Consider the following 27,703-nt stretch of genomic DNA (forward strand, 5'->3'; position numbering starts at 1 on the left):
AAAGTTTATAAGGAAAATACAAAATGAAATAAATTGCAAAGCAAAAACATATTTAGTTTGTGTAATAAGTATGAACCAAGAAAAATGATTTTTATAATCTTGAACCTTTACTTAGTTATATCCCCTGTTTGAGTTCACAGTAATATTTAAAACAAAAGTCAGTCTTTTGGACACAACTTTAAATGAGCTGAAGTCTAGCCTATTTTTGAGCCATTCTAATACAAAGTAAGGTGGGAGGCAGAGCCTTATCTTAGGTAGGGAAGGGTCTTCACAAATAACACAATACAACATTACATCTGGAAAAATGAATCAGAGAAGCTAGGAGAAATTTTAACTTTCTTTTTTTGGAAAAAATGGTAGAATGCTTCAGTATTTTACAATGTCACCTTTAAACAGATCAGGCTCTCCTTGTTATCTTCTAAAAATGCATTTAAATTCCAATTCTGGTGTGAAGAGTAACACAAAACTGTATATATGACTTATTGACAAAAGGTTACTTTATCCGACTATAAAACATCGAATTTCATGAATAAATACTAACCAAATTTGTTATTTCTATACAAATCTGAGACTTTTGTTGCAGATAATTTTAGTCTAGAAAGCAACTTGGCAAAGTGCTCTCCTAAGCTTTACATTTTGAAGTACAATTTAGCATCCAGAGTGTACAGTATTCACAGATCTTCTTGGGTTAACAAAAATCAAAGAATACCCTTAAATCTTTTTATAATTTTTTGGAAACAGTGTTAATAATAAGAAAATGACTCAGTCCAAGCAAACACACAACTGACAGGTCTTCAGTTATCAGTGTGGTCCCTCTATGTCAGATACAATGGAAAGCCCTTATTGGTTATCGTTCCAGAAAACCTAGATAAACTCTTTCTTTTTATAAACTTTTACATAACACTTATACAAGGCTCAGATATATATAGTTCTCAGATGTATATTTATATCTCGTCACCTATATTTAGTTTATCAACTATATTGTTATAACCTAAAGTAATAGTTATATGTCTAACCAGTTACAAAGTAATCATTCAAAAGACTTTAAAACTGATACAATTCTAATTTCTTTAAGACTTAGTTTCTCTAAATAATAAAACCTAACAGATACAATAAAGTTATCTTGATAGATAAAAGCAGACAGATGTTTCAGACTTTGTTTCATATCAGTACATTAAAGTTCAAATAACTATCTTACTGTGCTAATTATAGCCAGTTTAATCACAAACACAAACTTTTTGAGATTTACCTTTCTCAAACCTTCCGCGACTTATTTAGAGATTCACAGTTTTTTTGAATCCTAAGTTTTGTCCTCTCTTTCATCTGGGACTTTAGCATAAGAATATTACTTTACGGACAAAATACTTTCTCATCCAGATACTTTTTTTTAACCTTCAGATTTATTGTACTAAAATATATTTTCATACTTTCTTTTATCTTTTCTAGTTTTGGACCCTTTCTTAAATTCATATTCTGAAACAATCCTTATGAATGTTATCTGTACATTTAATTTACATAACAAATTTCATCCCAGGAAAGGGTTAGATAATCCAGCATATATAAAAATTTTGTCAGCTCGCTTTCTAGGGGTTGGACCAGAGGATATTTTTGAACCTGATCTGTCTCCCTTATCGTTATCACAATAGTATCAACTTTGAGTTCCTCACTGTCTTATAATAGGTATATTGATATGGTGGAGCCTTTTCCATTCTGATCCTAGGCTTCTATATGGTGGACCCTTTTCCATCCTTTTCTTTATGCTTCCTTGAAGATCCCTTTGCATAGGCTGCCAACAAAACATGGGCTGGCCTTAGTTTCTCTTTCTGTTTTGGGTGCAGTTGTTTACCCTGCCAGTCTTCCCATGCATTTAGTTTGATGGTATACTATTATAGCAAGAATTGCTCTGCCCCAGTCATGAGTGTCCCCTGGTTAAATGGGATGTACTGTCAGATCTGAAAATGGGAGCCTATTCCTGTCCCCAAGTCACAAACTATTTGTTGGCTTCTTCGCAATTATTTGCAATCAGTTAACTATAAATATTTATTTATTAACATTTATCTTTGGACTCCCAATTTTATTCCATTTGTTTGTGTGTCTGTTTTTATTCAACGCCATACTGTCTTGATCACTATATCTTTTTTGTAAGCTTTAAAAATCTAATAGTGTGAGCTCACTAAAGCTCACTAACTTTATTCTTTATTCTTTTTAAGGACTATTTTGGTTATTATGAGGCTCCTTACATTTTGGCTTAATTTTTATAGTAAAAATATAAATTCGTCATAGTCCATTTCTTTATTTCTTGTTTTATTGCTGCCCGAATTACATATAACATAGTAAGTGATTTCATAAAATGAGTAATATGGGTGTCAGTAAGGGACATATACATTTACATTCTAAAAAATCTCCTAAATTAAACACTATCCCAAACTTCTTACTTAAAGAAAAGTATATGAATATTATACTCTAATAATCTTAGCACCCAATTTATACAGTAGATTATTTATCTCATGGTATTAAAATATCCACCGAGGCAACAGTTTTAAATTAGCATTCATGTAAACCTGATTATATTTAGGAAAACATGAACCAAATGATCAGTATTTGATCAGAATTTTTTTTAAAGATTTTTTGGAGGGCCTTTCAAATGCAAGGTTTTGTTCTTACTTTTTCTGACTCAGGCCTTTTTATAGTATAGTTGCCAGAAATATCATAAATCTTAAAAAGGCCATTCTGGTCCTAAACCGATTGACCCTTTAGTGCTGAATCCTCAGCCAATTCAGGCGTTCTACTGGACCCCACTGCCATTTTATGAATAATTCATATGATTTACAGTACCTTGTAAAAAGCAGCAAAACATCTCTGTGTGTGACTTGTTTGCTTTTGATTTACAGTGACATCTTTTCATAATAGTGGAAAGTTGCTGAAAAACTTTTCTGAAACATTATGCTTTCTCATTCATACTCAGAGGACTGTAGCTCAGTTATCAGTGACCTCAATTTTCTGCCCCGTTGTTTTTCAAATTAAAAAAATACATACGGGCAGTCTCTTCACAAAGTCACACATTAAATAACATTACCAACAGATCATTATCCTGTGTGCAGTCTACCATTACCAATGGTTACGTGACCTTTAGAATTAAGGAGAGTATTATGAGCATCTATTGAGATATTGAAAGCTGTAACATTAGTTGTATTTTTAGGGTCAGCTAGAATGTTTACATTGTACCACTCAGGGAGTGACACGTGTGGTTGGTAAGTGGCCCTAGTCAAGCCTTTGTGATGGCCTGATGATAATAATAATGAAAGTAAATGAGGAAAATGCCATCTGGTTCAGTGAGATAGGCATTTGTAAGGAAGACTGAGCAGAGACTAAGCTCTGCCCTACATAGAACGCAAGAAAATGCCTAGGCCTTCCAGGGTAGGTGCCTTATCACTTAATTTAGGCAACCCCGGGAAAATGCCGAGGAGCATCAACTTAAGAGGGAGAGGCACATAAATTGTTGGCAAAGATCCAGATATCTGGGATCAGCAGCACCAGCTTACCTTTAAATAAAACCATTTTCTTATTGGAAGCATAGAATAAATAAACAAAATCATGCCTAGTCTTCTTCTGAGGGACAAATATTTCTACTCTTTAAAGAATAAAATTAGGATGAACCTGCAGAAGTAATTATCACCAAAAGTGATTACACAAACATATGAACCTTGTGTATTTCACTACTGAACAAAGCTTTTGTATGGAAGAAATAATGTTGGTAAACTTGAGTATACTGATTTAAGACCATTGTTTTCTGTAATCCATTTGTCAGAGTGTTTAGACAAATGGAAAAGACAAAATAAGGTAATATTTGCAAAAAGTCTAGCGAAGTGTCCTGTAAGCATTTAATAAATGTTGGCTATCATTCTTATCATCATCATCATCATTTTCTTCTGCTCACTGGTTATAATTGTGCTAGGTCAAGTGTATATTGATTTGCATGAAGCTCTTCATCAAATGCAATAAAAAAATAAGAATTCCTTTGTACTCAGCATATTATGCCCATACAGGTACCCTATTATAGCTATTTAAATCACAAATGATCCAAGATTAACTTTGATTATTTTGTATCAAACACTAAAGTGTTGCCAGATAACATGGTTCTAGTCCTATTCTACTGTTTACTATTGCATAACCTAGAGTAAGTCTTACTCTTTCTAGGCCTCAGAGTGGATGATATCTGAGTTACTTTCATATCTAATATTCCATGAGGTAGCTCAAGGGGAAAAATTGCAGGAAAAGTATTATAATATATTGCATTCACTTTTAATCTGTCCTTGGAAGTCACCTCACTTCTGCCCCAAGCAAGCTCCACATCTTGTTTAAGAGTGTCATTTCATTGAGTAGTACTGCAGGCTGCAGAAACTTCCATTGCAAAGTGTCAGTGCTGTGGATATTAAATATTTACTAAGGATAAAAACCTGCCTTAACCTACTCTCAACTAAAATTGAACTTTCGAAAACTATTCTGTAATAGAGCAATACCTGTTGCCTTCAAACCATCTTTTACAATTTGTGCCTTTGACCTTCGTGTGAATTCTGCAGCAAATGAAGTCAAATTTTTTTTGCACTGTTTATCCCTGGGCAGTACCATCTGATAGGAGTAGTATTCCATCAAAATGTGTTTTTTCCTGAGGAAGTCTTGCTGTAATACATCATCAAAGTGACAGCCAGTGTATTATATATTACAATAAAATATCCCCAGAGCAAAGGTACATGTGATGATAAATTATGCTAATATGTTATTGTCATTATGTTATCAGCACTCAGAGAGTGATTTACTGAGATACATCATCAGTGAGAGATTATCTGATTTCATATTACTCAAGAAATGACAGCATCATGGAAAACCACAAGCAGATTCAGTTGATTAATAGGGCTGGTGATATTCTAGTGCCAGAACTCTTGTACAGTGGTATATTAAAATGTCCTTTGAAACTGAAAACAAGTTAAAGAAAGATGAGTCCACGAGGTGAGGTTGTAAAAGCACTGTCAATTTAAATACTATTACGGTAGACAGAGTGGATAGTTAAGTATAAACCAAAAGTCACCCTTTGTCCTGTATTCAAACATTTGACAGAGATTTAGTTCTACTTAATTGTCTTTAAGAAGCCTGTGAACATCTTACAATAAGCTACCTATTATAAGACTTCTGGATTTCCTATAAATCTCCAGTCTACTGGTGACACCTTATAATAATATACATTATGCCCCAAGTCACCGAGCCAACAAGAGGAAACAGTAAACTTTGTTGTTGAGGAACAACTAATTTATTCAGGATTTTAAGCAGATCATTTTTGTTATAGCATCTGTTTACACAGAAACTTGTACACATTAGAAACTCCAAAGTACTCGCAAAGTTAAGTTGATGGTTTTGATTATAACGTTCTATGTTCAAAACAACAAAAATTAGACATCTGAAATCAATTAGATTAAAAGAGCCAGATACCATGGTCTGTAGATAAAAATCAACTTCAGTTTTCCCAACACTACTTGTTCCATTCAAGGTCTTAGGAACTTGTATATCTCTGATTCCTCCCTACAGCTTTCTAGCTGAGACCTCTGATACTGGCATAATCAGAGGGCTTCTGGGGGAAACCAAGTAAGCCACAGGTAGCTCTCACTTCTCTTCATCTGGCAGGTTCTCTGAGCTTGTGAGGTAATTATAACTGAGTTTTTCTCTCATATAATACTTTCACAGGTTCTTTGAAGACCCCCTCTCAATAATACACATCTCTTCCTAAAGACTTCCTAACAGAACTATGGGTCCAAGCATTGTTTCATGTATTAATTTATTGAACTTTCCTAAAATAAGAAGGGTAGTATTATCATCTACATTTTACAGATGAAGAAACTGAGACATAAGAAAGATTAATATACTCAATAAGACCCAGAGTTCAGAGGGCCTACATTGGTGATCATAGCTGTGTACTCTGAACCATGATACAAAATTACAATTTTAGTATCAGCAATAACTACCAAATTTAGTTTTAGAACTACACATGCCTATTCTCTCATTAGAGCAGGTACCAACTAAGCAACCAGGGTCTCACTTTTCAGCCTTTCCAGGTATGGATTCCAAACAAGTCTTATATTTCCCCAAACTCCAATGGCAAATGAAATTTCTCCCAGTCATCCTATTGAGTCCCTTTTGTAGATATGAGATGAGGGTGATACAACTCTCCAAGTAAATTCTCCAAAAATAATTCTTCACATCCCAGTCTCTTATGCCTCAGTGATCTGGAAATGGAGACACAGATCACAAAAACAGTTGTTTTTTCTTTGTTTTTTTACATTCCCTTTTCAAGCTGTGGGATAATGTAACTAGGAGAGGTTTGTAACGTAGGCTATTTCCTGGGTACTATGTGTTCCACCTTTCCTCCTTGGCTTTTTGGGGTTGCAGCCAAAATTGAGACAGGAAAGAGTCCAATTTTAGCATCCTTTTAGAAAAATAGAGGCTATTTTTCTCTAACCTAAAAGGCAAGGATACTAGGGTGTGTGGTTTCTAGGAATGAGTGGGTATGCCTCTTTGTCAGTAGTAAAAACCTTAAAAGATGGATGTGTCACAGACTTCAAGAAATGTTTTAGGGTCATGAAAGGAGTTTTTACTTGAGCTGATTTATATGTGCAATTTCAATAGGGTGCCTGTTCTAGAGTGCTTCCAGGGATCCACTAGTTAGATCATGATGAAGTTGGCATCAACCTGTCAGTGTTCAATTTGGCTTGGAGGTGTGTTATCAATTTCCAGAGTCTCTAATATACTCTACTGCACCAACAGGATGCAGGGCACTCTGTGACCTACCAATCATTTTATGTCACTCTACCACATAGGTTAGGGTGCTGCTGGCTCTCTTCCCCAAACTGCTTCCATTTAAAACTTCTCAAGAATGTCCCCTACTCCTCCCCCAAATTCAAATGAGTATTCCCAGCTTTGTTATACATGGTGGCTGGCCTTAGTTTAATTGTTATATGAAATGAAGTAAAATATGAATGAATTTGAAAGACAAAAGCAAAGGATTAAAATACCCAATGTATGTCTGTTTCATCCAACTATTTATTAATAAATAGTATAAGAAGAAAAGAAATTAGTGGCAACTCAGGTACTTCAAAATCTAATTCTTGACTTGAAGTCTTTCATAAAACTGTGTTTTGCCACCTGCAAATCTCTCTTCTTCATGTTTTTTGCCTCTAAATACTGAAGAAATTCTAGTACTTAAGAAAGTGAAACAATAAATTTCAAGGTAACAACAAAACAGAGTTAATGTGTAAAGCATTTGCATTTATAGAAATTTATATTTATATTTTATTAGGTTTTGACACAAGAAGAATAGCAATGTATAATGGAAAAAAAAAACATTTTTTTTAAGTTTGAAGGCAAAAGTCTGCACCTAGATCTTGGATCTGGTCCTTGTTAGTCATGTTGCTCTGGTCAATTTTTCGGCCGATTCTGACCTTCATTTTCTTAGTCTGAAAGTGGTAATAACTGTTTTCATTTACCATAGGATCTGTGCCTTATTTATGTTTGTGTCCACAATTCTTAGCACAATGCCTGGCAATAAATGCTTCTGTTGAGTAAATAAGTCTGTGAGGAATTATTATTTTCTGTTTACAAATGAGTACAGTGAGGCTCAACAAGTTTAAGCAGTCTAGTGTCACAGAGCCAGCAAGGAAAATGCAATGGTATGAGAAAGGATCAAATCCTAGAAATTGTGACAAATATAGAGAGTGAAAAAGAGCTTGTAAGTGGCACAAGTAGGGTTCAGACAACAGTGTGACTGCACAGTATACTTAACTGCAGAGTATAGTAATAGGGAGATACATTCAGATCCCAAAACAGGAACACATTGTGCAATTCCCAGGTCCAACACAGAAGTCAAAACTTATACTTGAGTGAAGATATGATGCCTGGAAATATAAACTATGCTTCACAGAATAGCCAATAAATATATAGGAACCGCATAAAAATTAATCATTTTGCCACTATTACCCTTATACCACAATTTTCTATAATGCATGCTCATATAAGCATTTAACTACATATATTTTTTTCTGAACTTGCATATGACTAGAATAAGTACCCTGAATTGTCAAGGGGTGGCAGAAATATTAATTCTAGCAACTGCCTTAGTCTAGGTTTCCTAGAGAATAGAGCCTCAGAAAAAAGATTTTAAATGATGCTGCTTTATTTTTGAGGCACAAAACCTAGGCAGCTTGATGGAAGGAAAGTGGACATGTGAAGCAACGAAGAATGTGAGGCCATACCACAGCATGTTGATGTGCCAGCAGCTTCTTCATATAGACCACAAAAAACAAACAAACAAACAAAAACCTGGGAGATGTTTCTACTAACCATGCAGATCTCTTCCAAGGGGGCTGGGTGTAGAACCACACTTTGAAACAATTCATAGAAAGGAGCAGGAAGGAGGGATGACACTGTGCAACACTTTTGTGTCTCCTGTTTCCCACTAATAAGTGTTCCTGCACTATGAATTCGTTCCACTGTACTTCCAAGTTGAGTGACTCAACTGACCACGTGAGATGCCAGATTTCACATTCTTTAATTTGGTCTATCATTCAAGTCCAGAAGTGGTGAAGTTACAAATTCTGAGATTATAATTAATGAATATGAATAAGTGAAGGTGGACCCAGAACTCCCAAAGCAAATACCTAGTTATCCCTTAGGGGTGAAGCATGGTCCAGGAGGCAGAGGAGGTTGATAGAAATTGACATAGTCCCTACTGTTTGTAGAACTTTTGAAATCAAACTCTTTAAGTCAGTTGAACAAAATATCTAAAGCCCACTAAGAAAAAAACACTGCATTTAAAGTATAATAGCATCTAGGGTACAAGGTATGAAGAAATAAGAAATAAATAAACATATACAAATATTACATATATTCTTATATATGTATATCATTACATGCATATGAATGTAATTCCCTTCAGTATTATAAAATATTCAGTCTTGTATATTATAATCCAGTCATATCCAGTAAATTCAGAAATATAATTCTGAAAAGATGTGTTTTGTTAGAGTGTTCCATTGGTGGTATACCAGGACAGGTCAGGCATGACACAACAGAGAAAGGAGTAGAAAAGGCATTAGAAAGGAGTGAAACAGTAGGAGTGAAACCCTACAAGACCATGTCACAAGCCAAAGACCATGCAGCCAATGGGTGTGTCAGAGAGTAAAGAAGTTTCCCTGTTGGTGGGCAGGGCATAGTGTCCACAGCATCCAGCAGGAGGTCATGAGTGGTAAGTAGCCCAGGCAGGAAAACACTTTCTGTAATACATGCAGTCCATGAAGTTTTAGGGTCAAGGATTCCAGTATAGGTTTATTCCAATGATACCTCTAAAATGGATAGACGTAGGACAAGTATTCAGACATAAGAACAGAGATTAATTTCAACCTAGAAGAAGCTAATGACAAAAAGGACACCCATATGGCTCATTCCATTTTGAGTCTCACAGATTTAGAGCTTCCTGAGGATAGTAGGGGCCCCAAAGCCCAAGAAAGAACTTACGTAGTATGCAGGTAATGGCCTGCATCCATCTTGGAAAGATCAGAAGCTATGGGGGCAGGGAGTCAGAGTAAAAGGCCAAACAAGTCATTTAATTACTAATGTCCTTCAATTAGAGAACATTGACAGTTATATCCTTTCAGAGAAAATGTAAAAATGTATTAAGTACTATTACATTTGATATATAATACATATTTTTGATGAACAATAAATTTTAAAATTGTATAACTTTCTGCAAATTTTAACATATCTCTCATTATCATATACTTAAAACTTCATTTTAAATATTAACATTTATTCTCCTATTTGCCTCACTCTGACAATGATATACCTACCTCCTTGACTACTGTACAGATAACTTGTTATCTGACATTCAGAGTCACCTCCGATCCCTTCCATCTTCCTTTCCATCCCGCATCAGGTATAGTGCCATCAATTTCTTAATACATAGGTGAGAGGAATGATGTATAATAAGATACATAGCCTTATCTCCATATTTATGAATTGAAAGTCAAGTTAAAAGTAATGTCAGGTGTCTACATTCCTAATTCAGTGTTCTTAACTGGCAGGAGTATCTTGCTCTGACAGCCTGACCCTTATATTCTAATTAAGTACACAAACAGGCCTGGATCTTTTTCCCCCAGTTGTACTGTAAGGGCTAGTATAACTTGACTGTCATATAAAGTTCTCTAATTCAGCCTGCCAAGAAAATATGATTGTAGTACAGATTTTAACATTCAGAAATATTCACTCCCCTTTCACTTACATGGATTTTGAGGGTCAAAGCTATGCATTTTTATTAGATTTTTTATTATCTTTCAACCTTTGTGAAGATCAATGTATTAGAAAAGAGAAAAAAACTTTTTTTCTCCTGTAATATGAAAGTGATTTGATATAAGGGAAATACTGATGAGGATTTTTATTACTTATTGTTAGTTACCAGTTGACAAAATAAGAAAGTTTTATGTAAGAAATGAATGCAGGGTTTAAACTCCAAATTACTTTTGAAAACCAAGCATCTGGTCAAAATAAATGGAAATATAGAATAGGAATAAGAGTGTAGAGTTTTGCATTTTCTTTAAAACATGATGCTCCCATGTTTTAAAATGTTTTTGCTACAGAAAAAAAAATTAAATGCTGAAACTCTGATTTATGAATCTAAGCACAGGAAGAAACTTTTAGAATAGATTTTTTTCTGTTTAATTTTATAAATGTAATATTCTTATTATGGTGCCTAATGTTTGCCGCGTCCGGCAGAAATGGACCGAGTCCGGCGGGAGACGTCGGGGTTAAAAGAATTCACAGGACACCAAGGTTCTTCATCCAGGGAGAGTCTGTCTTTATTATCTCAGCTCATACTTATATATTTCTTTCAGACAGAATAGAAAGTTACTGGTAGGCGGAAGCAAGGACGGAGGGGGGCAGGTGGTCCTTGTCGACTCATACTAAGCCTTCAACCAGGAATCTTATCAGACCCAAGCAGGTCAGGACGTTCCCACATAACCGTTATAGGCTGAATATGAAAACAGACACCACAAATCTTTCAAGGCCTTGGGAGCTGGCCTCTTTGACGTGCACACAAGAAACCAGGGCCGGCACCAAGCCCCGGGGGCCAGGGGGAATCCGAGCCAGCAAATGTTGATTAATTTTTAGCCTTTTCCTGCTATATAATGGTACAGGAAGCTACTCCCTATTTCCCTAATCTTTGTCATCCCAACAGTTTATTTTAGGAGGTAGCATGTAGGTTCTTCTGGCTTTGATCTTCATGTGTTCATTGAATCACATTTTTTGTTTTTTTATGGGGTAGATTATAAATTATAATCATTAATAAAGTGAATATTAAAGTACCTTGGGCTTTCTCTTAAACAAAACAAAGTCCTAAATTTTAAAAACTCAAGTTTAACAAAGGTAGGCTATTCTCCCTTCTTGTTGCCATAAACAATATGTACATCCACTGTTCTAAACGTTAAGATGTCTCTCTTTCCTTCAACTATAAAAGTTAATCTTTCTTTTCTAAGAGACACTTGGGGAAGGGAGGGTGTGATTATTTTAGGGCTCATGAAAGAAAGATTGACAGTACTGGCTGAAGTCAGGCAGGAGCAGTCAGCCCTCAGGAAGTGTTTCTGACAGCCAGGCTAATGCACTACAGTGCTGACATGAAGCTTCCTCTAGGTTCTAGAAAGAAGCTGTTTGGGAAGAGCCTGTCAATAATGTAAAACCAGGCCAATGGTTCTGCTTGTGGACTGCTATAAATGCCTGTCCAAGACTAATTGGAGATGACCAAGCTCATATTTTGAATGAATAATATGAGCATAGCCATCCTCAAATGAAAGAGGCTTTCCGGAAAATCGTGATGTTATTTGTTTAAATAGAGTATTGGGCTTAACATCTCAGGTATTTTTCTACAAGTAGAATTTTTTTCTCCTCCTGAATTCTCAAGGCTCTGCTTTAAGTTCAGTTTTGTTTACCAGAAAGATATGAGAACAAATTTAATGCTGTGAAAGATGTTTACTTAGTGCAATAATATGACAAGCAGAACTGAATACATAGCAACTGACACATGATGTAAAGCTTTCCAGTCAACACTGGCTATAGAATCATCATTGAAATAAAAAAAAGCAAAACAAAATACAAAAATCAGTCTGAATTGTATGGATGAAAACCACCACATCAAAAAACACAATCAAGTAAATTATCTTGTTTTGTACTTAAATAACTGATGAAGCTCATGGTGTCTCTAAGTGCCATTTTTGATTCCTTGAATTGCTTCAGCAACTAGACCTAGGGTCTGTTTCTTTGTAGTATAACATTGAGCCATGTGAAGTCCTTTTCCCTGAGCAAATTTATAGTCTTGGGGGGAAAATAAAAATTGGCCTTATAGAATTTCATAAATGGAAAATGGAAAAACAACATTTCTGAGGGAATTTTCTTTCTTATACCCAGAAGATAACAGGTGTGTGAGAAAGCAAGTTGGACATTTGTCCTTCTTCCATTTCAGGTAAAATATTTGAAGTAAAAATTTAATTTAGACTAATTTATATGAAAACCATTATGAATTAAGTAGAAAAGGGTAGATTTTTTTTAAACATGACATTATTCATTTTGAATATTCATAGGAAATCTTTCCACTCAAATTAGCAGTTCCTTAGATAATGTGTGGATGAATTTTATGTGTCATATTTGACTGACCTAAGGAATGCCTAGATAAATGGTAAAACATTATTTCTTGGTGTGGTTGAGTCTGTTTTCAGAATAGATTAGAATTTACATCAGTAGACTCTAAGAGATGAAACCACTCTTGCCAAAGCGGATGGGCATCATCTAATCCATTGAAGGTCTGGATAGAACAAAAAGGTGGAGGAAGGATGAATTATCTCTTTTGGATCTGGCTCATTCATCATCTCCTGTCCTGTCTTTAGTCATTAGGAATACTGGTTCTGGGGGCTTCAGACTACAGGATTAGCACCAGGATCCCCCTAAACCCCATCTTCCGACTCCTGTTCTCAGGGCTGCAGCTTTGCACTGAGAGTTAGTTATACCTTGGGCTCTACTGGTTCTCAGACCTCTAGACTCAAACCGAATAACATCATTGGCCTTCCTGATTCTTTATCCCGCTGATGGTATATCACGCAACTTCTCAGCCTCCATAATCACATGAGCCCTTTCCCCGAGTGTGTGTGTGTGTGTGTGTGTGTGTGTGTGTGTGTGTGTGTGTGTTTTCTATTGGTTCTTTTTGTCTGGAGAACCCTGACTCATTCAGAGGATTTTTTTCTAATACATAACTTTAAGAACATGTAAGTGATGCTTCTACGGTGTGTGATGGTTTTGAAAATGAGAATTTTCCAAAATTAATCTTTGACTATTCCCCCTTCAACTTTGTTTACATAATTGATTTGGACTCTCTATTTAGATGGTGTTGAATAAATATCATCCCATCTTTCTCTGTAATATAGACAATATCTCATCAGAGGAATTAAAACACATCTTTAATGTATGAAGATTTGCTATTATATGTGACTATTGTAGAATTACAAACTAACGTAACTTACTTCTTAGACAATTCATCCTGCTTCTACTCTATTTTCCCCTCCCCATCTGTAATCTAGTGCAACCAAAGTAATCTAAAAACATCACAAAACACAAAAGCATGATTTTATTATCCCTGTGCATGAAACTTTACAATAGCCTTCCATTGGCCCAAGATGAGGTTTAAATCATTTAAGTGACTTAAGAAGCCCTTCTTTAAATCTGAGGCCTCATCTCTTCAGTACCCTAACTCACCCTCTCCAGTTAGTCGTACTCATCTTCCTCCATACTTCTAAATCCATGATGCTTTCTCTTCTCTAGCTGGACTGGTCTCCCCACCTTCCTTCTCCAATCCCTTTATCTCCTCCCACAGTTCTTTCATCATCTAACTCCAGTCTTACCTAAAATCCCAGCCTAGTCTCCATTGTCTCTTGGAAGCCTTCCCTGACTCTTCACTAGCATGGTACCCATCACATTTCATGGCATCATTTAGAATGTTTATTACCCACTAGATGATTAGCACTGCTTTTATTTTATGCTACATATTCAATATTCATTTAACTAATATTAATTGAGATCTTTTATGCTCAGGCTCATTTGCAAGCAGTGAGAAAACTTCGAGGAACCAAGCAAAGTCTCTGCCTCAGGAGAGTTATAGTTTATTCATACAAGGAGTTATTTGTCAGTACAAACAGAGTAAAAGGAAACAGAAGAAGATGAAGATAAAAGATCAAGAAGTATATAAAGTAAAATTAAGAGTCAAGAGACACTCAAAGCAAAGATGAAAACGAGTCTTAGAAGCACAGATTGATCTTTTAAAAAGATCCCACACCATAACTGGATAAGGCCTCTTTTATTTAAAACTGTTCTTTGCTGTTGGCTAATGATATAATTTGAAAATGATAAAAATTGCTTCTTGCTTTATTCTACTTGCAGCCAAGTACATCCAGATCCTGTCATGTCCTGCCATTCAGCACTCCAGCAATGTCCTTCAGAGCCATCTGCTGTCCACAAGAACAAGGCTTCAGAAACCAAATGATACACTTAAACCTCAGCAAAACAAGCTGGAAGCTTGTTTTTAAAAGGATTTCTTTTCTAAAATGTATTCATTGGAAAAATATGCTATCAGACAGTGAATATGTTATGCAAGTAAAATTAGACCTTTCAACCTATTGGTATGATGCATGATTGCCCACACTTATTGCAGGTGATTCTACCAGAATTAAACTGATTTTATTTTTTATTAGGTCTTTGATGCAAAAGATCAAAGGAAAAGTTTAGGATCCTTGTCATCCTTTTATACTATTTTTAAAAAATAAGAACTTATTTACATCATTTTTTAGCACAGGATACAAATCTTTAAGCCACACAAAAAAAAAGAACAAAAACAATCATGCCAAATGGTGTATAATTTTTCACATAGAAATAGTGACAGATGCAACCCAAATTGTAAGATTGAGTTTTCTAGGAACACATAACAAGTGACAATAGTGAAATCCCATGCCTTTATGCCTACCATTCAAACCAAGGTGCTGTTGTCTCAGATTTCAAACTACTGACTTCCTACTTGAACTCTAAGCAGCAACAGTTTTAGAAAACTTGAAATTCCCTGGACATAACATACCGTTTCACTCCTCTGTGCCTTTGAACTTGCTCTTTTTCTCTGAAGGGATGCCCTGACCTTTTGGTCTTCATAGTTAAACTCCTACTTTTTTCCCCAACTCTTCCTAAATACACTTGAAGGGTGAAGCCCTTCTTCCTCTCCCCACCAGCCATTCCAAAAGCTGATCTTTTATCTCTTTTTTTTCTCCCATGTGAATTTGTTACCAACTTCTGTGAAAGTCTTTACCCTCTGTACTGCTATTATTTGTTTACATCTATGCCACTCCTGTTAAAATGTGATTTCCCTGAGGACAAGGAGCACTTCAGCACCTGGCATGGAAGATATGTCTGAAAACAGTTTGATCAAAGAAAGACTAAGAGAATGAATGAATAAATGCCATGAGTGGCCCTAAATGACTCTCTGGTGACATCCTTTATGAACTGAAAATGTAGATAAAGAAATTCCCCCTTTCTTATTTCCTTATCATCAACTAAGTTCATAAAGTTGATTCAGAAGGAACTAAAAAGTAAAATTTGAATTCCACTTATACAATATGAGCCTGAAATTGTGCTTTCCCTTTAAATCATTTGCCTAACATCCCATTCTGTTATCTCCTTAGTAAATAATCAGTGAGTTTCCATGATAATCATAACAACATACTAAATACTATAAAGATTATAAAGAGGAATAAAAGATCTTCTAGAGCCAGAAGTAGTGATGTGCACACCTGTAATCTCAGCCACTCGGGAGACTGAGGCAGAGTATCACAAATTCAAGACCAGCCTTGGTAACTTAGCAAAACTCTATTTCAAAATAAAAATTTTAAAGGCTGCAAATGTAGCTCAGCAGTAGAGCACCCCTGGTTATCCCTAGTAACACACACACACACACACACACACACACACACACACACCAAAAAAAAAAAAAAGACCTTTTGGTATTTTTATAACTTTTCATGGGAGACATTACAGTAAGTCCCCCACCCAGGCTATCCTAAGGGGATATGTTCCAGATTCCAAGTGTATTCTGAAACCATGGATAGCACCAAACCCTATGTATATTATATATCGTATATTATACATACATATACATATATATGTATTTCCCATACATAAATACCTCTGATGAAGTTTTATTTATAAAGTAGGTACAGTAAGAGATTAACAACAACAATAATAAAATAATCACAACAATATACTGTAATAAAAGTTCTATGAATACATTCTTGCTCTCATAATAATCTTATTGAATTATATTTGCCCTTCTTGTGATGATATAACAGTGCCTACATGCTGAGATGAAGTGCAGTAAATAATATATACATTGTAATACAGCATTGGAGCAATGATTAAGTAAAATATTATAACCACAGCAGACTGCAACAGCTGATCTGATGATCAGGTTGGCTGCTAAGTGATTAACAGGTGAGTATCTGTACATTGGGAAAATGCTGGACAAAGAGAATACTTATTCCCAGGGCAGGAAGCAGCTGGACAGCACAAGATTTCAGTGTGCTACCCAGAGTGACATGCAATTTTTCTTTTTTTAATAGGATGCTGCCTAGGCTAAACTAGTGCCCTGGCTATTCACAGGAATGATCCAACTATTGATCAGCATGTGCAACCTAGTGGTCCTCTGCTCTCAGGAGACCATCATATTGGTGCCAAACTCAGTATAGACAGCATAGCACACTATAGGCTCAACCTCTGGGCTCAAGTGATCCTCCTGCCTCAGCCTCTGAAACCTGGGATAACAGGCACACCACCATGCCTGAGTCAGCCTGCAATTTAAAATTTGTGAGGTTTTTTTTAAAATTTATTTCTTGGGTCATTTAATATCTTTGGACCACAATTGACCATGGGTAGTTGAAACTATGGAAAGTAAAATCATGGATTGGGGAGATGGGGGATTATACAGCCACAATTTAAAAACCTAGAAGATACACAATGCTAACTGCCTGAGGGAGGCAGATGGGTGCTACAGGCAGATGTAAGAGGAGAAATCACTTTGGTCATGAAAAAAATTAGGATACAAAGGACTGGTAGGCTTTCAGTAGGAGATAAGTTGAGAAAACATTCAGTATTAGAATAAAGAGGTATGTAAATTTCTCAACTATGAACCTAAAAATAAGAAAACGGTGTTCCATATTTTAATCAGTTTAACTCCAATTTTAAAACTTACTCAAAATACTAACATTTTAATAATTCTCTCAGTCAAAAATCTACCTATAAAATAGACTCATTTGTATGGAACATTGTTTTGTATTTCCAGCTCCAAATATTTCTAGATTTTTTTTTTTTTTAAATTTCTTACCCACCTGTGGGTGTGAGCCTCAGCCTGTCCTTCCCACATAGTAATACTGCCTGGGTTTTTCAGGAGGCTGCACCCTCTCTGTTTTTTTTTTTTTTCTTTCTTTTTTAAAGAGAGAGTGAGAGAGGGGGAGAGAGAGAGAATTTTTTTTAATATTTATTTTTTAGTTATTGGCGGACACAACATCTTTGTTTGTATGTGTTGCTGAGAATCGAACCCGGGCCGCACGCATGCCAGGCGAGCGCGCTACCACTTGAGCCACATCCCCAGCCCCCACCCTCTCTGTTGAGTGTTCATCTGTCTGAGTAGCTGATCCCAAACAGACTGCCTATAAAGATGCCATCATGTCATCTTGTCTCTCCTCTTTGGATTACACCCAGAGCTAGCCTTCCTGACAAAGGGTAATATGAGGTCACAGTTGCACTCTGAACTGATGTGTCACAACACTACAGGTGGCAGCCCGCAAAAGAAGACCTGCTTCTCAGATGTGTTCAAAGCACTGTGGATCTGTCAGGAACAGGCTGATTTAATGTATACAGTGCCTGTGGGGATGACAATGAGCATAGCAATGACGCAGGAAGCAACTGAGCTTGGCTCTAACCCTTCTGTTTCCTCAGAGAAGTGAAGCTTGTTCTTTCTGTTTTAACTCAGTGAGGTATTATGTTTGTTAACAAATCATGAAATATAAATTAAAAGATCACATAGTCCGATTGCCTCACCTTATAGAAATACCTATACGTTGCCCACAATCACACAACAAATTAGTGAAAAAAGGATGAAAAGACAGCTTCACATTCGCTTTCTTTCTTTATATTGTGTACTGTTTCTCCAAAGTAAGCACCCTAGGATTTATGAGATTAATCCACTTTGTACCTCCAAGTCCTATATACTTTCTTCATCATCTTTGAATATTTGCTTTCAAACAAGGTTTTAAATAATACTGGTATAAATTTAGGTACGCTTCACTTTTTACAATTTATTTTCCTAATGACAGGATCTAGATATTTTCTCAACATAAGTAGCATCCAACCATGAAGATAGGTGGTATATTAGGGTTCTTCAGAGAAACAGAACCAGTAGAATACACATAGTTATGTGCGGGAACTTATAAGGGCTATTGGTTCATACAATTATGGAGGTTAAGGAGTCCCACAGTTTGCCATTTGCAAGCTAGAGGAACCAGAAAAGCTGATGGTGTGATCTAGTTCAAATCCAAAGGCATGGTGGCCATTGTGCTGGTATGGGGCACAGGGGAAGTCCCCAACTCTGAAGACCCAAGAATCCAAAGTTGTATTGTCCAATGACAAGAGAAGTTAGACCTCCCAGCTTCAAAAGAGAGAGAGCAAAATTTCTTTTTGTTCTGTCCAGGAACTCAAAGGATTTTGATGCTGCCCTTTCTCAGGTGAATCTTCTTTACTCAATAAGGTACTAATTGAAGTGGTAATTTCTTCCTACAAAGACACACTCAGAACCACCTTCAGAAGTAATGTTTCACGAGCTTTGTGGGTATTCCTTAACACAATCAAGTTATACATAAAATTAATCGTCACATATGGTGCGGGTTTTAATCACTGCTTTTTATTAGGATTATTTTCATAGTATAACCTCTCGTAAGAGAGGGAGCTATTCACTCTTTGTGTTGTTTATCAGTTTGAGGCCACTGAGATAAAAATGCTTTGTAAACTCTCAAGTGTTATACAGATGGAGAAGTATAGTATCACTAAAGATTTTAAGGTATGAAATACTTACAGTAGCAAATGAACCATAAGAGTTAATCCCTCACTCTGCTAAATTGTGGAGTATATTTTTAAAAAATTACTTCAGTGCTAATTTCCATAGGTTTTTGTCATATACATTATAGATGAGAAGCTTTAAAAAGCTTCATTCAAGTATACCAGGGAGGGAAGGCTAGGCTAGCTAGTCTTCTGTAAAAACAGACAAAAACAGAAAGAGACTAACTTGAGAGAGATGCTAGGAAAGAGTGCTGCTCTTCTCTGGTGTCCAGAAAAGAGTGGGAACAGTATTTTTTAATTCTATTAATGTCAGCTATCCCCGTGGGATTTTACCATAGAGTATATTTTCAGAGCCGCAATGAATGACAGGTTATTTTGAAAAACTTGCCTGTACTGTCAGCCATGTTTAAGTTATCTACACCCAGATACAATGGCAATGCTCATAATAATGTATATGTTTAGTTCTCCTATATTACAGTAGCATTGTGTCCTACATTATCTCCCTTCTAGGATGGAATAGAAAATGTAATTTAACAGATGTCGCCCAGAATGGTGTTATTCGTTGAATGATGTAGCACCTATGTTCTCAATGAAAGAGAATACTTAGAAATAGATGGTGATGAATTATTTTCCAGAACAATTTAGGAGGAAGCAAGTGAGAAGAATCCTGATTCTTGGGACTTTGAATAACATGATAAGCACTGTTTTATTATGGGAACAAAAAATTTGCATTCCCTGAGCTGCTTATACATTTAGACAAGGAATTAAAATGTAATATAGTTCCCGGCATATCCTGTGAGAAGAGAATGAGAGAGTCTTTCTGTAGAGTTAAAAACTTTTTTAACAAGTGGAAAACAAAACTGGTAATTTAGCTATTCATGTTTATTTGAAATGATTTCTCATCTGTCCCTATTCTTTTTGAAAATTACATTCTAAAATAAATTTCAACAGTAGATAATTGTTTTTTTTCATAATCAGAACAGGGAGGCTGAGTTGGAGTTAGAGTAGGGGGAGGAGCCTGACAGCAAGCCTAGAGGGCCAGAAGGATAATGGAAATAGGTCAAGTGTATCTGATGAGCACCTTAGCAAGAGGGTGGAGTGATGGAGCTTAGAGAGCTCTGTCGACAGACACGTAGATTCACTTGAAAAACAACAGCAGCAACAATAACCACTTAACCATGATAAAATTAACTGCAAACCTATTTCAGGCCAAGGCCAAACAGTTGATAAAACTCTGAGTTCATAAAATCCAGTACTCTGAGATCTCAGAGAACACATTTGCTAAGGTTCTGGGCACCGGAAGTTAAAGGCTCAGACAAGGGACACCATCAAGAAGTCTTTGTCATATAAAAAATTATGAAAAAGGCTAGTCTCACATTTTTTTTCTGTAACAATGCTATTTACCATAGATTTCTATAGTACTTATTATCTTATAAAATTATTGTTTAGTCTGTTTTGTGCTGCTGTAACAGAATAGTTAATACTGGATAATTTATTTTAAAAAAACAAAAATTTATTTCTTATAGTTACAGAGGCTGGGAAGTCAAAGGCCTGTACCTGGTGGAGGGCTTTTTGATACCTATGTTACCCTATGACACAAGTGCAAGAGAAAAAGACAATGTGTGTGCATGTGTAAGTGAGAAAGAGAGAAGGGAAGGGAACTGAACTAAACTCATTCTTTTATGAGGGACCCACTTCTGTGCTGATAGCATTAATATATTCAAGAGGGAAGAAACTTTATGACCTAATAACAGCTTAAACTGTCTCTCCAGCCCATGAATTCCAGAGGACACATTCAAACCATAGCAGTTATTAAGAACCAATGATTTCTGAAAACTAAAAAATCAGTCTAGCCATGGTGTAATCGCACGCCTGTAATCTCAGCAGCTCAGGAGGCTGAGGCAGGAGTATCACAAGTTCAAAGCCAGCCTCAGCAAAAGCGAGGTGCTAAGCAAATCCATGAGACCCTGCCTCTAAATAAAATATAGGTCTGGGGATGTGACTCAGTGGTTGAGTGCCCCTAAATTCAATCCCCAGTACTCAAACAACAACAACAAAAAAGTCAATCTATTTAGATGAACAGAGTGGAATAGTGGGTTATTAGAGACTGGGAAGGGTGGGTATAATAGAAAGAAAGTTAAATTAAGGGTACCAAAACACAGAGGAGGAATTAATTCTAGTTTTCCACAGCACAGTAGGGTAACTGTTGGTTAAAACAATCTATGACATATTTCAAAATTATTACAAGAGTAAGAAAGTCCTAGCACATAAAAATTATTAACATTTGAAGAGATGGAAGTGCTTACTTCCTTGATGATTACATATTGTGTATATGTATCAAATCATCACAATGTATCCCATAAAAATGGGCAAATATTATGTCTCAATAAAAAGAGTGAATGATATATTTTTGAACACTATGCTTTTAAAAAGGGTCTTTCTTTTAGAATAAGAAAATCCTAGTCTGGTATCTGTGAATTACGTAGTACAGATGGCAGAATCATTGTCCACATTCCCCTGGGTACTCGACAGTGTCTCTGAGCATTGTTTGAAGGAATTTGTTTAATGCCTTGTCCAATGTGCCACAGTCTCATGTTTATTTAAAATGATTCATAGAGAAGAAAAATGCCTAAGAAAGACAAGCCCAGGCAATCATTTTCAAGCAGGTCATGCCATAAGGCGGAAGTCTGGCCTGCCAACATTCAACCATGATGATGAACTTTGATGACAGAATTACACCTGTGAAATATTAAGATGCATATGCTATGACCTCAATCTTGGAAGGGCACTTACAGAATAATGCAAGAATATAGGCATAGGACCAAGCTTATGAGACCAAGACACATAGATTTCCTTGAACTGGGCAAGACAAGGTCTAAATTACTAAAACTGGGTCAGATCCTGTCCATCAGTACAATTGAGTTGGTGCCTAAGACCCCTAAACGCTTGTCTGACTGCCCGGCAGAGAGATGCAGGCCCCTGTAATCCCAGTGGCTCAGAAAATGAGGTAGGAAGATTGTAAGTTCAAAGCAGCCTCAGCAAAAGTGAGGTGCTAAGCAACTCAGTGAGACCCTGTCTCTAGATTAAAAAAAAAAATACAAAATAAGGATGGGGATGTGGCTCAGTGGTCAAGTGCCCTGAGTTCAAGGCCCTGTACCAGCCCCCCGCCCCCCCCCCCAAAAAAAAAAGTTTTATCTGAGAAAGAAGATCACCCTGGAGCCTGGCACTGTAGAGTGGTTTCAGTGACTCCAAATGAGAAATGTGGGGTACTGATCTGAACTAGAAACTAAGCAGGCCCAAAATAGACAAGGTATAAATGCACAAACTAAGGAAACAGCATTTACTAAATTCCTGCTATGTAGTAGCAGCTAAGAGGAATCTTATGTATACTTTTTTAGTTAATCCATTTAATAAATGTCATCTAGAAGTAAAAATATGTGAAGTGTCTCCTTTGTGCCTACAAATGGATTCCAACATTAGTCCTCCATTATTCTTCCAGTGAAGACATACCATCCCCATATTTTAGAAAAGAATAAAACTTCATATAATACTAGAATCACCCTAGATTAGCAAACCACAATGAAAGTGGGGTGTACATACCTCTCTGAGAAGGGGTAGGGAAATAGTTTTAAAAGGCATGCACAGAGGGTCTGGGAACGTAGCTCAGTGGTACAGCACCTGCTTAGCTTGTGTGAGGCCCTGTGTCTGATGCCAGCGCCACAAAAAGAGAGTTAAAAAAAAAAAAAAAAAAAGACATGCACAATCCTAGTAAGGGGTTTCAGTATAACTAGTGAGGTTTTTGAGATCTTTCTGTAATTTGCTATGATTTCCTGGGGCACCACAGTGAATTAAGGCAGAATCTGGAGGATGTTGACCCCTCTGCCAGTGCTCACAAAATCAGACCACTTCTGCCACACAGAAAATCCCATTGACAAGAAAGTCAAATTTAAGGCAATCCTTCAGTAATCATATTAGTATTATCTTCCGACACTGATAAGACTTCATATGATTTCTCCAAATAACCGGTGGTTATCCATTAAGAGTTAAAAAGCAAAAAGAACAGAAAATCCGTGTCTTGGTGTCATACCATCCTAAGATCTTACTTGTCCACACTGTTACCTTTTTAAACAAGAAATATAAAGTTACTTTACCTCTTACTTGCCATCTAGAATGATTACTGTGACCTTTGAATTTTGGCCTAGGACCGGCCCAAGAATGTACTTGTCCCCTCTTTTGTCTGCCATGAGCCTGTCTGCTCACACAGTCTTGGTACCAGTGCTTTTGATCTTTCTTATTACAATCTATTGGAAGCTGAGAGACCATGCACAAATGTTTAAAAATAAAAATCATTATGGCTTACTATTTTATAACCATTAATTCAAATCCCCTCATTTTGCATCTCTGAAATGTAAGTTTGGAAGGTTAAGACTTGCTCACAGTCACATGATGAATTGCAGTAGAGTTGCATCTCACTTGGAATTTGCAGTTCATAAAAAATAATATTGTTTAGTCAAAATTGCCACTACAAATTCTTTAAATTATCCTTTAAGCATAATAGATACGTTTTCTGTGCCGTAATTCTTATTCTCACTGAAGTTTGAATACCTCAGCTATCGATTGAGGACATAAGAAATGGAAAATCTGATGGCTATTTTTATTGTCTATTCAAACCATTTTCCTTTAAAGATAAACAATGAAATCCAATGAGTGTGAAATGGAGAGGGACTTTATGAAAGTGTTTGCTTCTCTATGGAATCTCTCTTTGGGTTTCAGTATTTCACCTCTATAACTTTACTGCATGTCAATTGACTGGTCACTCCTCTGAAGATTAGAGGGTTAAATTCTAAAACTCAGAAGTTAAATAAACGTAGGAGACAACTCCACACCGGAGCTTTAGTGTAGACAAGGATGTTATGTACAGGTATACAGAATTCCTGGTTCTCTCCTTAGTGCTTTTTCAGCTACCACCCACCACCTGTGTATTAGATAACAAGCTCTGACTAGGACTTGGAATGTGGGGGGAAATGTTTACTAGCAACAGTTTCAGTTGCCATCTAGTTTGCTTATTTCCTGTTTCTCCTTTTTTCCCTAAGTGAGGAAGCTTGCTACATAAAAAGGAATTATTCAATGGAAATGCTTTTGAGTTACATTCAGTCATTTTGATCAGCATCTTTGGTAACTTTTTATCTTTCATAAACATATGGTAAAGCAAGGAGTAATGTTCCAGTGATTGGGAATTCAAATCTAAAGTATTATTTGTTCATTTCTGAAACCTGAAACAAACACCTGGTGGTTAACATTTTGAGGAAAAAATTAAAAGCACCTTAGTGCATTCCCTTTATAATTCAAGATCTGGGTGAAAACAGTAAGCAAGATTAAGCCACAAACATTTAAATTGTTCTATACTATTTTTTTTAAATGAACTTGGCTTCTATTTCTCTACTGCAAGAAATAGAGACCAGGCAAGAGTATTTAAAGGCCTCTTTCTTGCTTTCTCATATTGCAATTAGAACTAAACTATATCTAACACATATCATCCCAGTGGAAAAAATGATTTGAATGCTTCCTTACCTCTCTTACATATGTGTTCAGAATTTTTCCATTCTGTGCATACTATCAGGTTCACTTTATAATGCATTTTTGTTATTTTGCATTGTGTTTTGTACCCTAAACTTTTACTCCTTTTTTTTCAAATTTTAAGATTTTTTTTCTAGTTAACACTTTCACTTCAAGATAACACTTGTAATAGAATTTGAAATAAAGATGTACTGTTCAATTTGCAGTAGTGATAATTTTAATTGAAAAAATGTTAGTTTTTGACTGTGGCAGAGTATTAATTAGTCTGCTGGTATTGCTATGAGAAAATACCACAGACTGGGTGACCTAAGCAAAAGAAATTTATTCCTCACAGTTCTGGAGGCTAGAGTCCAAGATCAAGGTATCAGCAAGTTTGGCTCCTCCTGAGGACTCCCTTTTTGGCTCACAGATGGCTGACTGCTTCTCGAGGATGTCCTCATATGGCCTTTTCCCTGTGCCTGCATGCCTCTGGGGGCTCTTCGTCTTCTTATTAGGATACCACCAGTCATTTGGAGGACAGTCATACCCTTATGACTTCATTTAACCTTAATTACCCTTTTAAAAATCCTGCCTTTAAATATAGCCACATTGGGGCTTAGAGCTTCAGCATATGAATTTTAGGGGAATGCAGTTCAGTTCATGATAGGTAGTGATGCTATTTATCAAATGTTATGAACTAGCTTCCCCTTGAGGGTAAAATAAAATCTCATGAAGGAAAGTGATAAAGTTATCATTTATATGTGATATTGTCATTTGAAATATAAATGTGTGAATCACTAATATAAGATGTGAGACATTATTTATAAAAATGAATGAGTAAATGACCATAAAATAACCATTAACTCTGTGTGTGTGTGTGTGTGTGTGTGTGTGTGTGTGTGTGTGTGTTGGGAGGGACTGTCTTAATTTACAAAGATTTTGCAAAGGAACACTCAGGAAGACTATAATTGTCATTCATCCAGGAAGATTAGCAGTTCCACATATTGTTTGCCAGAACAAAGAAAGATCCAGAGTCAGAAATGCTAGATGAGACTACTGCTCTGCTGTTGTAATGTCAAATCTACAGATACTGTCTTTATTCTCTGAATGCGTGGCTTCCATACTTGAAACAAGCGTGAGTTTTACTCAATGTTCAGAGCCACAAAACTGAGGCACTTTAGCCCCAAACATACAAAAAGCAAAGAATGCTATAGTATTAATACACAAATACAAGTTAGAGTACCTTTGTTCCTCAATCATAATCATAAAGATTATACCAGTTTTCTCAGAACACCACTTTATGTTCAGTTAATGGAATGTTAACACTGTTTCCATTTCTGATTTAGTGTCTCAGATTAGTATTCCTGTATTTAGCAGATAAAAATATAGGATATCCATTTAAATTAGAATTCCAGATAAATGATGAATATTTTTAGTATATACAGATCTCATTTAATATTTGGGTCACGCACAAAAACATTCTTCATGGGATATACTTATCCTTAAAACAGTTGTCATTTGTCCAAAACAGATTTAACTATTGGACCTGTATCTTCTCTGGCAACCCTACTTTAAAAGAATAAATCCTATCTCCTTGCACTTCCCTGCCCACCAGCTGCTATCACCAATTTTGTCAATTTAATTTTCTGGTCTAATTTGGTACTACTTTTAACTTCTGCCCCAAAACATGAAAACTCCAGGCCTCAGGATTTCTTCCATTATTTTGTCATGATATGTGGTAATAACTATCTGTGTTAAAACACTAAAGTTACTTGTGTCCAACTTTCCCCCATGCTGAAGTATTAACTTCTGTAAATCAATGTCCCATAATTCTGTTTTGAAAGCACTGGTAGAACTTTAGGTTCCTAATAAGATAGTGAGGAATCTCTAATCCTCTCAATCTCTAATCTCTGAACTCTGTTTGCTCACTTTTAAAACCAGGGAAACCAGCTGAAGGTATTTCCCCCAAAGTTCTTTCTAACAATTTTATGGTTTGAGTCTTTGAAATGAGAGTTCCATTAATTCTCTAATTTGCCTTGTGAAACATAAATTGTTCCTATTTTTCGTGAATTCTTTTACTCTTCAAGTATGTACTGTTTAGATTACTAAATAAGTCATGATTAGATTATTATTCAGTTAATAAATTCAGCTTTAATCTAAATTCCTCAAGGGCCAGAAACACATTCTTCCTTTCTTTTCACCCTTACTACTTGAAACACCAGACTTTGCACACAGTGGGTGATCACCTGCTGTTATCATGAAAATGCTGATGTTGGAACAATCCCATTGTAGTGGGTTCTTAAGATGAAGATAATTTTGCCCTCAATGGAAGCCATCTCCACTATTTGAGAACAGTCTGGGAGCCACTCCTTGTTCTCTAGCTCCATCTAGTGGCATCCCGGTTTCCTTCAGCTGCTCATCCTGACAATTCAGAGGGGCAGAGATTTTAAAGATTGTAAATCAAATGGATGAATTGTTTTATTCTTGTCATTACAATATAAAGGGGTTTATAGAGTGTTTCAACAGATAAAATGTAATAAATGTTAATAAAAGTTAAGTATAACAGAATGGTGGGCTTTAATACTTGAGCAGTATAGATTGAATTCATTCCATTTAATCTCTTTAAATATGTTCAAATGTTAAATAGAACACTGAAGAAAGAAAATATAAAGTAACCTACAGTGTTCAAAAAAATATTATTCTTCTCAGGTGCTCTGGTATAGAGTTAAAGAACATTTTAAATAAATGTAATAGCCAACAAAAAGAAAAGGAAATAAAATTTTGGTAAACATGGGGTTGGTGCAGAATGTCACAGCTCTGTGTTTAACTACCTGTCTTCAATTAAATTAGAGCTTTATCATCATTATTATTTATAAATGCAATACAATGTTTAATGAGTGTTCAATGAAATTTAGTTTTA

General features: G+C 36.0%; 1 protein-coding gene across 1 annotated transcript in view; it reads left to right on the plus strand.

The window, feature by feature from the left end:
* Nucleotides 1-27,703, plus strand: part of EPHA6 (EPH receptor A6) — a gene marked incomplete at both ends in the record, with an annotated part of 842,065 nt that overhangs the window by 784,196 nt on the left and 30,166 nt on the right.

This window comes from Spermophilus citellus (assembly GCF_964194105.1).
Source record: "Spermophilus citellus genome assembly, chromosome: 7".
In the NCBI taxonomy this organism is placed as follows: domain Eukaryota; kingdom Metazoa; phylum Chordata; class Mammalia; order Rodentia; family Sciuridae; genus Spermophilus; species Spermophilus citellus.